The sequence below is a fragment of the Gymnodraco acuticeps genome, unplaced genomic scaffold, assembly GCF_902827175.1.
Source record: "Gymnodraco acuticeps unplaced genomic scaffold, fGymAcu1.1, whole genome shotgun sequence".
Taxonomy (NCBI): Eukaryota; Metazoa; Chordata; class Actinopteri; order Perciformes; family Bathydraconidae; genus Gymnodraco; species Gymnodraco acuticeps.
In genome coordinates this window covers 356,996-374,412 of record NW_022990423.1, presented here as the reverse complement: position 1 = coordinate 374,412, position 17,417 = coordinate 356,996, and the positions used below count along the sequence as shown (strand labels likewise).

General features: G+C 40.7%; 2 pseudogenes; one reads left to right on the top strand and one right to left on the bottom strand.

The window, feature by feature from the left end:
• LOC117551909 overlaps positions 1 to 17,417 on the top strand; it is a 430,097-nt pseudogene that overhangs the window by 159,641 nt on the left and 253,039 nt on the right.
• The window catches only part of LOC117551910, a 354,701-nt pseudogene that overhangs the window by 130,857 nt on the left and 206,427 nt on the right, over positions 1 to 17,417 (bottom strand).

Here is a 17,417-nt window from a genome sequence, read left to right as displayed (position 1 = left end):
CAATATAATACATTACAATACAATATAATACAATACAATTATACTGTAATGTAAGGAGTACTCCTGCCCTTGTTCGCGCGCTGCTTAGATCCTTCGGTCCTGGCAGCCCGAGAAGAGAGAGCGAACGCCAGGACTCAACAGGAGATATACAAGAATAAAACAGGAGGAGTTAGGTCAGCTGGTCATCTTTTCAGGTCATCTCATTGGGAGATGCAAAAGATGCTGTGTCACAGTGAATCAGCGCGTGCCAGCAGAGAACAAAACAGGCTCATTTTGCAACAAAACACATCTTATCATGTAGCTTATCACACAAGTCATATGTGTTTCTTTATGAAAGCCATACTTGTTGGAAATGTAACAGTCATCATCTCATGACCTCCTCAAGACCAGCTATCCAACAAAGCTTAACTGTCTTCATACCTCTGAACTTCCATCCACCCGAAGTCAGCTTACCCAGAATCAGAAGGACCATTGTCTCTCTTAACTGTGTGACTCAATTCTCAAGGCCTGCAGGATGCGCATCATTAACTTAAGAAGAATTTAACCATTATATCTAATGGTTAACCAAGAAAAACACTCAAAGGGGTAATCTTTTCACTCAAAACAGAAATCACAAGTAATTCTGCATTTTACCTCCTCAAAAATAGCCTAAAAACACCCTTTTAATAAAAGGGTAAAAGTGGAAGAAAAAGACTATTGCGCTAATCTACTTTTAAGAAAAAGGGAACATTGTTCAGGAATCATTAAAAATCTCTCTATATTTAAGAGGAAAAATGTACTTTGTTCCTTCAACTATTAACACACAGGAATGTATAAACCCACACATATATTAGGGATAACATGATGCAATACACCTCTTATATATGGGTGACATTAAAATGAATATACCAAAAATATGCTGCATCACATTTTCTGCATAATACTTTACATCAATTTCCACAATAGGGGTTCGATTGCCATGGCGAATAGTAACGGGCTTAGAGGGCAACCCTGGCGAGTACCTCTATCTAGTGTAAAATATTGAGAACTTATCCCGTTAGTACTCACTGAAGCCTTGGGTGAAGAGTATAACAATGCTATCCACGACACAAATTTGGATCTGAGGCTTAACCTCTTAAGGACCTCAAATAGAAAGCCCCACTCCACCCTGTCGAACGCTTTCTCTGCATCCAATGAGACCACCACCTCTGGTGTCTCCTTGGATGCAGGAGAGAGGAGGATGTTGAGAAGGCGACGGATGTTGGAGAAGGAGTATCGGCCTTTCATAAACCCAGTTTGGTCTAATGATATGATGTTTGGAGTGACTGATTCAAGGCGTATGGCTAGTATTTCAGCCAGGATCTTATAGTCCACATTCAGAAGGGAGATGGGGCGATAGGCGCTACATTCAGAATTATCCTTGCCTGGTTTTAATAATACAATTACTACCGCCTCAGTCAGAGTTTGTGGCAACGTTCCCCGTTCCAGAGAGTCCTCGAACATTCTCAAAAGAATGTATGTGTATATGTGGGTATACATATATGAGTATATGGGTACATGTATTACTGTTACTATTCTTTATACCCTTATCTATACATTTTCTTTTAATAATATCTTCTACATTATTTTACTTTTACCTTTACATGTATCTATTGTATTTAGTTAGTTATTTAATTTACTAGCTAGGACCGGGAGGGGGGGAAAGGGGGAAAAAATATATATATATATTGATTGTATCAATGTAAACTCATTGTGCCTGACACAATAAAAAAAAGAGAACATGGACAGAATTGTGTTCTACCATTGGCCGAGGAGTAACATTAGGTGATGTCTGGTCCATGTTTAAGCAGATGACCTTGTCAAATGAAATAAAACAAATGTGTTGTGTTATATCAGCTGCACAATTGACCGAATATATGGTGTTCTTCTCAGGGGCGGTTATAAGGGGGGCCAGTGCCCCACTAACACTGACCTTGGACCCCCTGTGGCCCCCCTGGAAATGAAAAGTTTATGATTAAACATTATTTGTCATTGTTCGAGCCAGTATATGGATTTGATAAGAAAGGCCACCTAATTGTGACGTCTGTAGTCAACGCACTATAAAGGACTACAATTCCCACGGCGCCTGCGCTGAAGCCACAGTGATGGGCAACCTGTTGGAGAGATGCCGTCGAGGAACAGTTTTAACCATACACGTGCACAAATCGTGCAAGTACCCTTTAAGTTATGAAGTTATAGAAGCCTTATCAAGAAGAAAGAATACCGTTGTTTGTTATTTGATTTGAGTTTTGCCTCTTTGTTTTAAATATTGTAAAGGCCTCTTTTCTTTGTTGCTTGTGTAAAAGTTTGTTATTTTATTTTGTTCAAACACATCGCAACTTCATCCAAACCATCGGAGGCCGAGTAACTCTTCAACTGTAAGTAATATAAAGGAAAGAAAACGAGTTAGAAATGTCTGTTTAAGGCGTCTAGTGGCTTGATAGAAAAACAAGGAAGGAAGCCACAACAATCATTCTAGTCGGACCCATTAGAGCGTAAAAACTGTAACTATAAGTATCTGAAATAAATATGTACTGAAAGAATAACTGTATGCATTGTTTCTTATGCGCAATTACTTCATACTGTCTTTGTCTTTTTAGTTTATCTGACATTAACGATTAAACACATTTGTGCATTCTTTATAAATGCAAACCGAGTCAAGCCGACTCCGGAGGTATGCACCTTAAAGTTGTTTGCAATCCGCCAAAAAACCGAGAGAAGAAGAAGACGAAGCCGACTCCAAGCTGTCCGACTTCAGGCGAGCTTTTTGAGACCTCTCCCGGCTGCGATCGGCTATTCTCGTCTACTTTCGAGGCGAGCCGCAACTCGTCTCAAACAAGCCTACTCTGTAGTGATGGCAAAATGAAGCTTTGAATGAAGCATCAAACCATTTGGTATCTATATAGATATATATCTATATGGCGCTGGTTCAACCCATCTGAATGGCTTCCTGAAGCAGTCACGTGGTATCGACAGGCAGCGAGGCTTTGTTTGTCATCGATGATGTCACTGGCCCAAAACGATACAAGCCTTGATACATGCTTCACAAAAAGCTTCGGGGATTACGGCCCGTCCACACACAGGCATGAAAAAAATCTTGAAAAATCTTGATGCTGGGCGAGTCTGAAGCTTGGCGATTTTTTTGCGAGCAACGCGACCAACTGGTCGTAAAGAACCGGGTGATTTGCTACCGTAATTTCTCGTTTGGAATATGAGGAAATGAACTGCGGTCTTGCTCTCCCATCTTACAAGCGGTTTGATTGGCTAGCGCTTGTACTGGCGGGATTTGCATAAACGGGATTTGATTGGCTGATGCCAGCTTCGAAAGCATCGGGAGCATCAAAAGTTGAACATTGCTCAACTTGTGATGCTCACTATGCTTGCAAAGCCATGCTCCGCTCCCCACAATGCAGTTCGGCGAAGATTCCAAATCTTCTACGTCACCCCATTCAAGTGAATGGGCGAAGCTTTCAAAGATTTTTTTCATGCCTGTGTGTGGACGGTCCGTTACTCGACACATGCTCCGAAGCCTCGGCACAACACGTAACATCACTACTACTTCTATGGAATAGGAAGTCCAGGGTTGAAGCTCCGTTCGAAGATTCAGTGTCAAACTCATGGATGTATAATAAGAACTGGATACAGCGTCAGAGGTGGGGCCTCATTAATTCCTATGAGAGTTGCTCAATGGCGCATGATGACAAAATGGCCCAACTTTTGAGAGAGCGAAACATCACAGATTACCCAGCATGCCTGAAAAGTACCCGTATGTGCACTCATAGAGCATGCACACTTTTAACCACGCCCAAAAGGCTTGTTCACATTAAGCACGTGAATTTGCGTACACGTAACGGCACCACGCGTTCATGACAGCATGGTACTGGATTTATATTAACGAGGCGGCAGTTAGCAGCTAGCGGCTAGCTAGTAAATTATGCTAAGTTACACATCAATCGTTATGTACTTTTATATTACGCTGACATCAGGATCTAGTTATATCCAAGCAACAGAGCTTCATTTAGCATGATTCTTGTGTGGGTTGTACATGAAACCACTTGGTAATATATACAAATGTATATGTTGAAGCCTGTTATGATCAATTGTATGATCTAACAAGTATAGCTGATGATGGATTACTGTGGTGGAGTTAAAATAACAATAGCCTATTTCTTTTTAAATGTGATGGAGTAAAAGGATAGTAACTGTGATTATTCATGTTAACTAGCCCACAAGTAACTAAAACAATTGCAAGTGCAATAATAAGCTACAGGAACGTTAATCTACGTCGGTAATATTAACTTCATTTAATACAACATTTACGGTACAAGATTTACATCATACAGCCCATGTAGTATATTTACAAATGATGAATTACAGCAAACATGTGCAATATATCCATTATTACAGCTCCGTGGGATGGCAGTAAGGCGATATGGGTCCGTTGTTATTGTGCATCCATGGGTAAAGAGAAACTCATGTAGTACTGAACACGTAACGTGAACGTGCCGGGCGGTGCGGTCCCGTGGGTTAGATGTGCGTTCATAATGGCAAGGGAAATAACTCTCAGAATAACGTTATTATGACATTTCTACAACTTGAGGAACGAATGTTTTTAATAAGAGCTATACAAACGCTCATACTGGGTAGTTTATTTAGTTAAAAAAATTATCCAACGAGTTACAGACCACTCTTTCCCAATGTAAGTCAATTGGAAAAGGTGTTTTCCGGGCCCAGCAACCTAAAGGAAGTGTAGTACCGCCGTTTGACCAGCACGAATATTCTCATCAGACTCCGGCGCACTTCCTAGGGGCTTGGTCAAACTGCCATCACTACTACTCTGTACTCCAACTGGAAGTACTCGGCCTCACACCCAGCCGCCGGAAGTTGATAGACGCCATCTTGTGCACAGAGCCTGAGCACAAGATGGCCAAAAACCGAGAGGAGAAGAAGGACAAAATAAGAGGTGAGTGGATTAAACACATGCAGACGTTTCATTAAGTGTATTTACACCTGTTAGCTTAGCTTACAGTTAATCACGAATCAGAAGTTATCTTATTTAACACAACAGCTGTAATCTTGGAAGAAAGAAACTCACAAAAAAACTTTGAAATGTGCGCCAAAAATAGTCTCAAACTATCTTTAAATAAAGGCTAAAGGCAACAGTCTTACAGCTACAGTCTAAAAGCTATCGGATAACAGCTAAAGTCTGCTATCGTCTAAAAGCTAAAGTATAACAGCTAAAGTATAACAGCTAACGGCTATCGGCTAACAGCTACAGTTATTATTCCAGTTCGGCTCTGGGGGAGTAACAGTTGATTTGTAATGCTCAGCTGACTTTATGTTAGTTATTACACCAGTTGTCTTTAAGACGGTTTGAGTTGTTGTGTTGGTGCTCTTTACCATAGATATGGTTTTAAATGTATGCTAACTAGCTTATTAGCATCGCCATTCACCGCGACGTAGCGTTTGAATGTTGTTCTTCAGTTAGCAGCTAACGCTAAGCTAAGCGACGGTTTAGCTCATTAGATAAATAGATATACTTTATTTAAATAATGATTTATCTTAAACTGGGAAATGAATGTGTCACAGCAGAAGTGTTTTCAGGCATTACACGAGTTAAACATTTAAAAGATGCAATAAGATATAATAAAAATGAAGCATTAGCAGCAAGTATACACACAGGACACATCACTGGAGTATCTAAAGAATACACAATATACAGAAAATACTGTATACATGGAGTACATTAAACAGTCTCACTAGCTAATGTTTGCTTTCTGTGTTAACTTAGTGATAGTTACACACGGATAGCGTTATAACCGTGGTTCAAACAACCATTAATGTGACTTTCTATGTGAATAAAGTCATTTAATGAAATAAAAGTGAACAAACTGTGAGCTGTAAGTTAGAATGTAAATTGCTACACAGATTATGATGAATTATATCTAAATATTTGTGTAATATTAATAATAATTTACACAGAAAACCAACTTGTTATTGTAATGGTTAAAGTAATTTGCATGTAACGTTAATAACTATCTGACCTTTCTATCATGTTCTCCTCTGCTTAGCATCACATTGACTAAATGGATCAATTTGGAACATGTTTATGTCACAGCAGCATAGATAAGACAAGGCACTGCACATGGTGTGATAAAACACTACATATAAGCATCTAGAAATAGAACATATCATTGAATAAACTCTTTGAATTCCTCCTCTTCACTCCTGACAGATTATGATGAATTATATCTAAATATTTGTATTATATTAATAATGAAGCAGCTCTGTGGTCTTCATCAGGACATCTGATGAGCAGCATGGAGGAGAAGAAAGAGACCCCTGGAGCTCAGGTCAGTGTGCACTTCATCACAATATATTCCTAATTCCAGCGTTTCCGCCAGGCGGCAGTCTTGCCTTAATTTGACGCCCTTATTCAGCTCGGAATGCCATCTACTAGGGGTGTAACACAGGGCTCAACATTAAGGACTGCCCGATGGCCCGGGCCCATCTAGTATTTAGCTCGGTCAATGAAGCCTCACCTGCTCGTTGCCCGATCGAGCAATCTATTATGCCAGTATCATGCAGCTCGCGGATCCAGTAATGAGTGACCCGACAGTAAAACTAAACATATCTATAACTAGTTACGGTAGTTTGAGAGGTTAGATCAACGCACAATCAACCCATACAGGATATTTCTTTCTCCACATTAAGTGTTAGACATTAGAATTGACTATTCTTGTCTGTCACATACTCTTCTTGTCTGTCACATAAGTGGCGCAACTGAAGCGGTATTGCGCTAAAGGGAAATTATTTTGACCGAAGAGATTTAGATTTGCCGGCTAACAGGAACTCTGACGTCGCCATTTTGTGTGCTTCGCGGATACGCTCGTCTCCTCTCTATGGGCTCAGAACAGTCTCATAATACACACATGCACTTAAAAGGATTCACACTGTATTTCATGATCCGCAAAAGGATCCACACGTGTGTTTTTCAATGCACACACAAATGTGTTCCGTTACATATACATGTAAATAAAATCCAAACACAGAAAAAAGTTTTACATATGTATTTTTGATCCTCACATATTTGTTTTCCGTTTAAAACCTCTGCCCCTGCAAACATAAACCGCTTTCTGTGCACGGATCGCTGTGTATTCGTGTGTGGGGTTTTTGAGACTCCCCTGACGCTCACCCGATTCGTACTTGTAATTTTTTCTATCTAGAGCCAATCAGATGTCTCCTTCATTCTAAGCCAATCACATGAGCGCACCCCCACGGGGGTATGATTTATTGCGTTCATGGCACTTCATGTACGCATTTTGCGTTGTCCGGTCAGCTCGCTAAACAGAGGGCGGAGCTTCAGGTGATCATGCAGAGCTGCGTGTCTGTCTCACTCAGCAGCTGATCTGATCTCTCTCGCGTCCGGTTATACTTCACTCGCGTTTATGTCCATATCGATCAGATCCAGCTCTCCTGATCGGCCTTTTTAGAGAGCACCGATCAAACTATTAAGAGTGAATATCGGCCGATAATGACCGGCGGGGCTCCCCCCGTTGACAGTTCACTGTCTAGCACTGGCTTCATAGTGCACTGATCGATTAGGCTAAGCTAACCTGTAGCTGCTCCCTCCACACTCACAACAACTTCATACAGACATAAATAAAACATGCTGTATTCGCCATACAGGAAACACACATTTAAAACGGTGTTGCCTGCCGTTTTTGTGTACACAAGCATTCATCAATGATTCGGAAAGTGGCGGTGTACCTTAATAATATAAAAGATTGTATTTGCGTGCATTTCCTTTTCGGAAAGTGGCAATGTACTGAGAGTGGAGGTGTCCTGACATTAGCCTGCAGGCAGGCTCCATGGACCTGTTAGCTCCGGGTAGCGCAAAATGCGTACATGAAGTGCTACGTCATGAACGCTCATTGGCTTAGAATTGAGGAGACATCTGATTAGAAAAAATTACAAGTACGAATCGGCTGAGCGTCAGGGGAGTCTCAAAAAACCCACACACGAATGCACAGAAAGCGTTTTGTGTTTGCAGGTGCAGAGGTTTTAAACGGAAAACAAATATATGAGGATCAAAAAAATACATATGTAAAACTTTTTTCTGTATTTGGATTTTATTTACATGTATATGAAACGGAACACATTTGTGTGTGCTTTGAAAAACACAAGTGTGGATCCTTTTGCGGATCATGAAATACAAGTGTGAATCCTTCTGTGTGCATGTGTGTATTATGAGATTGTTCTGAGCCCATACCTCTCGACTGCTGCTCGGGTCTGCTCGGTCAGCTTCCGGATGAGGAGGCATTCGTTCAACCAACTTACAGTTGATAACATTACATTTTTAACAGGGGCCATAATAGTGTAAAATAATGTTTGTTTTGGCAGTTACAACTGAATGTAATGTTTTCTACCTTTTTACATCTGGGAAGGCATCTGCCTTCATCAGATGGAAAGTGTCTTGACCAACAACTTAAGTGTTTCTTATAGCTATGCAGGGCATGCAAGCGAGCAAATACAAGCAAGAACAAACAAACAAGTGAAATGAAGAATAAAATTGAAATTGTACAATATAATATTGTGGTGGTTCATCTTATAATTCAGTCTAGAGAATGCACCAGGCAGCATCTAAGACCTGCAAACATCTAAATGTTCTAGGGGGAGGCCCCCCCAAAACCATCGTGCCATTTCGTCCGCGCGCATTTTTCAGGGCAATTTCTATTGGGCTCAGGGCCATCTGTAAATTAAGCTAATCCTTAAAGTCATGCACTGTAACGGTATACGTACCCGTACCGAAATGATTCGGTGCGGGACACGTGTGTACCGAACGAATATAACGTTAAACGTAAAAAAATGAGAACGTGAAAAACTTTTTGGAAGTAATCTCAGGTGCTGCGTCGCAGTGTTTGAGTAGCATGTTCCTGCAGCCCATGCTCCGGGCGGGGGCTGCAGGAACGCAGCGTTCAGTGCAATTTCAACGCGCCATAGAGCGTCTAAGTCATTCCATTGGACGAGAGGCATACTACTCTCCATCCAGCGCTCCAAGCTGAAAACATTTGGCAACAGAGCCTTCAGTGTCGCAGCCCCCACCCTCTGGAATCCTCTCCCCTCTGCAATCAGGAATGCAGACACTCTGGACACCTTCAAAAAACACCTCAAACACCATCTGTTCACTCAGGCCTTTGGCCTCAACTAATATACAGTACTCAGCAACCGGTTCCTGTTTTGTTTTCTTCAGCCTGTGTATCTGTATGATTATTATTACTTTTTGTTTTGTTACTTCCCATTGTAAATAAATATATAAATTGAAATTATTATTATTAATATTATGAGAGCTGGTCACAGGGATGCGTTCAAATTTAACCAGTAATTTGAGGAACTGTCGAAATGGCAAACGCAGATCAAGTTGAGCTCCAAAATCCTCCAGCATCATTGAAGTCTCCGCAGGGCTCAACGCTAACTTTTAAAAGTGGTTGCCAGGCTGGCAACCAGGCATCAGCTTTTGGTTGCCAAAACTGAAAATACGGTTGCCATTTTTAGACACCTTATATTTTAAATTATGAAGATACTATGCAGTTATACATTACGCGGCTGGCAATACATCAAACTTGCACACTAATTTGAAAAGGCATCACCCGAACGTGAATATCACCGGTACCAAAAGAAAAAAGACTGAAGTGCAAACCCAACTCCCACTAGCATTTAAGCCTCCACCACTCGCAGAGAGTTCAGACCGAGCCAAAGCTATTACAAACACCAAATATCCTTATGTTGCCATGTTAGCAAAGCGCTACCTGGCTGTGCTACCTCTGTCCCTAGAGAGGGTTTTCTCCACAGCAGGAGACATTGTTGGTGCCAGCAGATCTGCCTTTTCAGCAAGCAATGTGGACAAGTTTCATCTTTCTTTAAACAACATGAAAATACAATGACAAGCAAGTCCTAATGTCAAGCTGGCTGCTCAGGTGCTAGTACAGTTCAAATACAGATTATTTCAGTTCATCGACATGCTGCACCTTAATGTTTATTTTGTTATATTTTGTATTTATTTGAGTGAATATTCACAGTTTAATAATAATCTAAAAAAATATATATTTTATGTTTTGTGATAATTGTTTCTGCTGTACCGAAAACGTACCGAACTGAACCGTGACCTAAAAACCGAGGTACTTACCGAACCAAAATGTTTGTGAACCGTTACACCCCTACCATATACAGACCAGTGTGCGAAAAAGTACACGTCCCACCGTCCGGGACGTTTTACAATATCGGAAAAGTAGATCTTTCAATTGACTTGTCCGGTGGACAAGTGACGTTTTTCGCCCTGATTTATTGACAAATTATTGATATATTCTGTTTACAAAATGCAGAACTCATTCGCAAATTGTACGTGTCCGCCATTGTTTGTTTAGAAATGTGAGTTTCGGTTCTGCTTGTTGAATCCTAAGGAAATGCATCTCGCCGCTTTCTGTACAGTTAGACGGGGCGGGGCGGGAAGTGTAGCACAGTGGCCGGGTTGGGAAGCAAAACTCTGTTCCGAGTAGGAACAGATAATAATTGTCCGGTACCGGGATTAATAAGAGTTGTGAGGACAGGAGGCGAGGCCGAGCCCCACGGACTGCAGCTCTCTCAAATGCTCCGTATCAGCCGATCGCTGCACGGTGCAGCTCAGCGTCACTCTCTCTCTCTTTCTACACACAGCAGATCCGCTGCCCGTTTAACAGCCTCACCTTTGTCAAACTTTCTTATGTTCTTTCTCTAACACGTAATGAAGGTTATTAATCGTTTTAGCTCCTGTGTTGTTAATATTGACCGCCATTTCCTTTATGAAGTGAAGCAGCCTCCCTGTCTGTGTCCTCGCGCTGTCCTCACATCCCCGGACCCCCAGACTCAGAGGAGCACAGGGATGTCAGTATTGTTTATGAAGCAGGGTATAGAAAGTACATTATTGAAATTAAAATACTATTTATTTACTTTTACAAACAGTGAGCAGCTGCAGCATGTGTAAATAAATGTGTGCAAGCGTCTTTGAGTTGTAGAAAAGCGCTAGGCCTATAGCCTATAAATATAATGTATCATTATTATTAGGCCTATGTGTTAGACATGTGTGGTTGGCCTCTGTCTCACAGGCAGGTTGCAGTGTAACATCAGAGGAGACTGGGCCAGTTGTAAATTCTCAAACTGCACCACTTAGAACTAACTAAACAATGCAGAGATTATTTGTATATAATTGGATTCAATAACCTTAAGAAATGCAACAGTATGAAGTGATTTGTAAATAGGAATACAGATTTGACTTAATGTTTTCATAAATATATATTTCTCCCAGTTTGTCATAGGACTTATTTTGACCCTCTCAAAGAACCGGAACCGAAAATAACCAGAATCGAAAAGCAGAACCGGAATCGTTAAAATCCAAATGATAACCAACCCTTTGTGTGAAAATATTTTGTTATTTTAAATAAAATGAAGGACATTCACAGTTAATGTAATTAGATATAAATTATGAATACCCTACATATTGCAGAAGTTAGATCCATTTCTCACTAATTCTGACAATGTACTTAACCCAACAAAATGACCCAATAAAAGGAGTTGTTCAATAATAGTGAAGTCACATTGTAATAACAATAACTCATCTCTCTCAGATTAATATTATCGGGTTTTTTGAGTGTTCTTTTTCTGCTTTGCCAAAACCCACTGTGTCAAATGTCCTATTAGAGTTGCCGTATGGAGTTGTCAAATATGGCGGACCATCTTGCACATACGCACTGCAGATAGGGCAGGGCTGCATATCGGGTACTGACACACATTGAAGATGACGTCACGGCTCCGCCTACACTGCGTTACTATAGTTACTGCCCCAGTTCCTAAACTGTATTGGAAACGCAGCATAAAGTGAGCCTGGCCTACCAAGGCCTAACTATACCGTGTGAGGCCCTGCAGTGGAAATGCGCCATAAGTGGATGTCATTGAAGACCTTTACAAGAGCAGTCTCAGTGCTGTGGTTTGGACGGAAGCCTGACTGGAACACATCCAAACAGTTATTTAAATGCAAGAAATTACTCAACTGTTGAAAAACTACTTCTCAATGATTTTACCTAGAAATGGGAGGTTTGATATGGGCCTGTAATTGTTCATTACTGAAGCATCTAGATTATTCTTTTTTAAGAGTGGTTTATTGACTGCAGTTTTCAGGGCCTGTGGAAAAACACCTGAGTGAAGAGACTTGTTTACTATGTGAAGTAGATCTGAGGCCATGCAAGGAAAAACATCTTGGAAAAACCCTGTTGGAATAATATCAAGGCAGCAGGAGGAGGATTTCAGAAGTTGAATAATGTCCTCTAGGTTTTTATCATTAATCTGATGGAACTGTGTCATGGTGTTTGAATTGATTTTAGGTGGACACAGAGACAAAACCTCTGCTGTACCTGATGCAGAGGCTCTGACTGCTGGTCTGATTTTCTGAATGGGGGGGGATACTGACACTGTGGGGTTTGTTAGTCTGTCGACGGTAGCATTGTTTTTGTTTTTGGCAATGATATCAGAGAAGAAAGACTGTCGTGCAATTTACAATTCCAAATGATAAAACCAAAGTCTCTCTTTATAGATTTCAAAGTGAACCTGGAGATTTGTTTTTCTCCACCTACGTTCAGCTTTTCGACACTCTCTTTTCTCTGCTCTCACGGTCATGGCCTTTCTCCATGGAGATCTTTTCTTCCCAGTCACTTCCTTTACCTTAGTTGGAGCAATGGCATCTATAACATTTTTAATTTTTGAATTAAAATGATCTACTAGCTCATTTACTGAGATGTTAGCAGGGGCAAGTGTGGAAGAAACATCCTGAGTAAACATTTCCCTAGTGTTTTCAGTTAAATATCGCTTTGTGGTTACCTCTTTTTGAACATTTGTGTGAACAGAAATAGAGCTCTCAAAGGAATGATCAGAGAGCGCAACATCAGTCACCACAACCTCAGAGATATTCAGACCCTTTGAGATCATTAAGTCAAGAGTGTGCCCCTTATTGTGCGTGGGCTCCGTCACATGCTGAGTCAGTCCATTGAATTGATTAATTTAAAACAAGGGACAGTGTACATTAATCAACATATTAAAAACATGTAAAAGTACTCAAATTAGCCAAAAGGCTAGTTTTCATCGATAGACCCTTTGCCAGATGCTGATTGACATCCTAAAAGCAATAATAAAAATACCACGACATTATTATACCATTGTACATATTTACAATAGATGACATCACTGAATACAGATAGGAGCAAGTCATGATAATAAATAAAACATTTACAATACGCACTCATACACACACCTACACCCACACATCAGTGCTGACACTGTTGATTATTAATGAGCCACTTTTTAACACTGTGCTTGAATGTGTAGTAGGATGAGGACTCTCTTATTGGTTGTGGTATTGAATTCCATTGATGGGATGCGTGGAATGAAAGACAGCCTGGCTGAATGCGTTGTTCCTAAATGGGATGGTGCCGTCTCTCCTAGCAGCACCTCTAGTAGCCCTGGTTGAGGTGGACTTTAGGCTGATGCAGCCAGCCAGAGGAGGAGGAGCCAACCCACGAGTGATCTTATAAACTAAGCAGATGTTTTTGTAAACTATGAGATTTTCCCAGCTGAACAGATGACAATGATGATACCGGAATGGCTTTTTGTCTCGTGTTCTGAGTGCTTGTTTATACAGTGATTCCAGTGGCCTTAGAGCTGTAGAGTGAGCATTAGACCAGCTGATCAGACAGTAGTAGATGTGGGAGAGGACCAGCTGAACAGATTATACTTTTATACTTTTTGCACATTATCTCGCTTATTACACGGCCACATTCTCAACAAAGTAACGATATGACTCCCAATATTAATTGAAATGCTTTTATGGATTTAGAAAATTATTGTATTGATTTAAAAAATAGTTGTATTGATTTAAATTGACATGCATCCGCTAAGAGAAATAGTCCGTTGTTACTGTTTGAACTAACGTAGCAACGGCAGGAACTGCTTCGATAGCGCTTTTGAGGAGCTTTTTTATTACAGATTTGAAAAATGTGTTGCTTGCTTTAAAAGTAGCACAATTCATTATGTCAAACCTTGGGAAGTATCTAGATATCCCTGCCCTAATGCCAAACTAACTGCACACTGAATATGTGTCGCCGTTTGATGTGTATGTCTGGACCGCTGCGTAAAAAGGAGGGTTTCTGCCCCGTTACTTCTCTTCTTACTTCTATAAGAATAAAACACGGTGGACGGAGATCTCTTTTTCTCCCCCTCTTCTCCCCGCTGCAGCCCAGCAGCTGATCTCAGAGAACGCTCCCCTCTCCTGCAGGGGGGCGTGGTCAGCTGCAGGGGGGCGTGGTCAGCTGCAGCTCACAGAATCAGCCCCCTGCAAAAACAGTGCTGGAAAGAGCAAATAGAGCGAAATGAGGCGTGGCTAAAAGATCTTTTTGGTATTTTGAAAAAAATACTATATTTATATACTTTTATATAGGTATGGCCTTACAATATATTGTTCAAATATAGCATGATAGGTCCACTTTAAGTGAGTTTTTATTGTGTTAACTTGTGTATTTATGCTTTTTAGATTGACTTTCTCTCTTTCTCTGTCCATCTGTTCTAGAAACCGAAAGGAAGAGAGAGACATCACAGCTGTCAGCAATGTGACAAATCCTTTACAACATCTGGAACTTTAAAGCGCCACCTGCGTATTCACACAGGAGAAAAACCATACAGCTGTGAAGAGTGTGGGACAACTTTCACTAGATCAGGTCATCTCAAAACACATCAACGTATTCACACAGGAGAAAAACCTTACAGCTGTGAAGAGTGTGGGACAACTTTCACTACATCAGGTGATCTACAAAAACATCAACGTATTCATACTGGAGAAAAACCTTACAGCTGTGGAGAGTGTGGGACAACTTTCACTCAATCAGGTGCTCTCAAAACACATCAACATATTCACACAGGAGAAAAACCTTACAGCTGTGAAGAGTGTGGGAAAACTTTCACTACATCAGGTAATCTCAAAAGACATCACCGTAGTCATACTGGAGAAAAACCGTACTGGTGTGAAGAGTGTGGGAAAATGTTCACTACATCAAGTGCTCTTAAATCACATCAACGTATTCATACTGGAGAAAAACCGTACTGGTGTGAAGAGTGTGGGAAAACGTTCACTACATCAAGTGCTCTCAAAAGACATCACCATAGTCATACTGGAGAAAAACCGTACTGGTGTGAAGAGTGTGGGAAAACGTTCACTACATCAAGTCATCTCAAAAGACATCACCATATTCATACTGGAGAAAACCGTACTGGTGTGAAGAGTGTGGGAAAACGTTCACTCAATCAGGTGCTCTCAAATCACATCTTCGTGTTCACTCAGGAGAAAAACCATAGTGGGTTTAAGAGTGTAGGAGCCGCAATTAAGCATATTTTGTTTTTTCACAGTTTACAATAAACAATTCCCATCTATTGGCCTTGTGTTGGGTAATCCTTTTTTCCATTACAGATCCCATCCCAACAGCGCCATCTGTTGACGTAATGTCAGAATTGACAGGCATAATGTTCACTGTTCCTTTAAAGTGGACCTATCATGCTATATTTGAATAATATAGTGTAGTGTATTTATACTTTTTATTTTTCAAAATACCAAACAGATCATGCATTTTAGCCATTCCTCATTTCGCTCAATTTAACACTATCTTTGCATGGGCTGATTCTGTGAGAACAGCGCCATCTGTTGACGTAACGTCAGAATTGACAGGCATAATGTTCACTGTTCCTTTAAGTTTTCGTTTTCTGTCCGTCTGCCGACAGTGTGCTGTTTCATTGCTTTACATACCAAGGTTTAAGTACACTGTATCAATAGTTGTAGTATGAGCATCGTCTGGGCTGGCCGTCTGGTAGAATCGGTATGCTCTTCCTCCTGTGTCCTCTCTTCCTCTCCTGTCACCTAGGGTTGGGTCCCGTCCAACATTTAGATTCCAACGGCAATCATTTAGACATGTGAATTTCGGTTCCGCTTTTCGATGCCTGAGGAAATGTTTCTCGCCGCTCTCCGTAGCCTACTGTATGACTGCAGCGGGGCGGGAAATGTAGCGTTGTACCCTGTACCCATAGATAGATATACACGTGTTTATATCATAGGTTTATATATATCTATGGTTGTACCTACACTTCCTACAGCGTAACCTGAGACCAGGGCCGGCCCGTCGCTCTGGCGTTATAGATGTTCGCCTAGGGCGCCAGATCTGTGGAGGCGCTGCGCTGACAGCTCTGGGAGGGAAAACAATTTTTTTGACATGGTGCTCATCCTAATTTTCGGCCTTGATGTAACAATATTCATAATTAAGTAAATGTAACACCCTTTTCATCCCGGTTACACTTTTCATTTGCCCTGTACGATGGGCGCTGTAAGTGATAAAAATGGGGGATGTTGGCTTATCTGGAGACCGCAGCTCACAGCCAAAATGCGAGTGAGCGTGGTAGCGGCGAGGGAGGGTGCACCGGTACGCGCTGTTATTAGCATCTGGTGCTAGCTGCTCTAACGGAAGAAGAAGATGTTTCTACAATGATGTGGAGGGAGAGTCCTCTCCAGTCAGACTGAGGTTGATAACTACAGCTCAGTGAGGTAAAGAACTCTTGAGTGTTTAGATAGTTCACTTTAGTCTAAGTTATCTCAGTGGGTCTCAAACGTTTTGATCAAATTTATGTAAACACATATTTCCAAGGCACTCTTTTATAATTATTGGGATAAAACAGGTTTGAAATCATTCCAATGTATACTATAGGACAGTAAACCAGACAAATAGTTTTAAACTGGAGAGATACAAAAATATGCAAAAATAAAATAGTAAAATAAGATATGAATGAACAACAAAAATAAAATAAGTTACATGTATTTGTTATTATTTACTGGTTATGTTAACATACTTATTTAATTATTAAAATGTAAACCCTGTAAACTAACCTGTGTAAAAGTTTCTCAAATGTAATTTTTTTGGTGGAAGAAGCATGTATCATTTGTTTACCCTGCCCCTCAAAGAATCGGAATTGAAAACCGTTAAGAACCGGAATCGAAAAGTAGAATCGGAATCAGAATCGTGGAAATTCAAATGATACCCAACCCTACTTATGACCCCTTTTATACACCCCCCGCCACCAAATGTTCAAAAATAATATTGCACTATACATATAAATAAGGTAAACTGAGACACCAACAACACCCATAAAATGGCTCCTACAAAGAGTGTGGGAAAGTATTCACCTTAAAGTCCATGAGTGAGTTTCACTGTTCATTAATCTGCTTCATGTATCTGGAACATATCTACGATGTTTTCAGTTTGATTCTATTCTCTTGTTGAAAT